This window comes from Mus pahari, chromosome 8 (genome assembly GCF_900095145.1).
Source record: "Mus pahari chromosome 8, PAHARI_EIJ_v1.1, whole genome shotgun sequence".
NCBI lineage: Eukaryota > Metazoa > Chordata > Mammalia > Rodentia > Muridae > Mus > Mus pahari.
Window position 1 is genome coordinate 69,222,906 of NC_034597.1, and position 1,845 is coordinate 69,224,750.

Genomic DNA, 1,845 nt, shown 5'->3' on the forward strand with positions numbered 1-1,845 from the left:
TGTGTGTGTGTGTGTGTGTGTGTGTGTAAAAGCAGCAAATAGATTGAAAGCAACCTTAAAATAAGTACCCACCATAAATATATGAAGTAACTAGTGTATGTAGGTTGCTAATGTATTTGTGGTTTTGAGGGCTATGCTGTGTTGGTGAAGTTGCTTTTTCTGTTGTAAAACTATGTTCAATTTTTCTTTAATAAAATTACTCATTCATTTTCCATATCACATTTTCTGTGCTGTTCAGTAAATACCTAGCAATGTCCCATATTACAATGACAGACTGCTGGTGGTGATGGCACATCTTTAATCCCAGCACTCCAGAGGCAGAGGGAAGTGAATCTCTGAGTTTGAGGCCAGCCTGGTCTACAGAGTGAGTTCCAGAACAGCCAAGGCTACACCGAGAAACCAAGTCTGGGGGAGAGGGGAAGCCCAACAACAGCATCAACAGCAACAGAAAGAAACAACAGACCTCACACACACACACTAGACAAAGGACAGACAGAATACAGACCACATAAAATAGGCACAGAGAGAAGATACAGGGAGATGAATGGAATATTCAGATTTGGGCTCGTTCCTGATATAAACTATATCAAAGGAAGACATTTTAAATTCTTTAATGCAACTTGAATATTATTTCTGGTAAGAATTAGCCATGTACATTCTGACTTGTTATGTAGGCATATGTGTAATCCTGGCTTGGAAGCTACTAAACCCTACATCAGAAGGCCTGACTCTCTAAGTTAGCAATACAGCATAGCTGGCCGAGAAACGCAAACAGTACTACTACAACTATAGGTTGGAAGGCCACAGTTTCATCAACTCCTCAGGCATCATCCCAGGGTATTTGATAAGTCATCACAGTAACTCTGTGTATGCATGGCCGTGCACCAGTCAGTGGGGCTGGCTGGTGGCCACTGAAACCATTCTCCTCACTGATACAGATGATCAGAACTCAGGCTCTAATTCAATTATTTGACTCCTCAAAATTATTTACCTTCATAGAATATTACACTCCAGTAATTTCTGTTGTTACTTCTTCTACTTGGCAATGTGCCTAAGCTACTGATTTCTTATTTAGTTCTATAGGTAGCCATGATATTATAGTGGAGCTGTTTCCTGTTTAACTGTGGCATTAAAAAAAACCTATTTTTAATGTCTACTACATGCTACTATTTAACTTTTTTCAGATATGAGTTTCTCCTTTCAACATGTACAGTTAATTTAAAAGGGAGAAGGAATTTCTTAGTCATGGGGAATAGCTAACATGGCATTGTGTGTGCTATATTCTTGACATTTCATGCTTGACAACTCAACTTGATGTGCTTGGCTGGATAACAGAGCAGCCGCCATAAGGAGTGCAGCGGGTCAGTGCTCTCCAGTGTGTTCCGTAGAACTCAGGTTTCCTAAAATGTTCCTACTTGCTATGCCTCAAAGGGTTCCTTTATCCAAAGAACCTGGGCAGCAGCGAGATAAAGGGAGCAAGCGGGTGTATTGATGGTATGACGTTTCCGTGTGTAGCAAGTGAAGAAAGGAGATTTTATCAATGTAGGGCACTGGGTATGGGAACAGATAACCATGCTCTCAAACCCATCTTCAGGATACAGACACGTGCATTGTGTTTCAGAGAATTTGGGACTAGGGCAAAAGGGATGCATAATCAAGCAATCTTGATCAAAGTCAACGTGTGGTATCCTCTCCCTCCCCTCCCCCCTCTTCCCACCAGTATTTTGGCTCCAGTCCTGGAAGGTGATTGGCTAAGAAATTGCCATCATTGTCATCTGTTCCCATAAGATGATCACATCAGTTCCCAGGCTATAGTGTGTGTGTGTGTGTGTGTGTGTGTGTGTG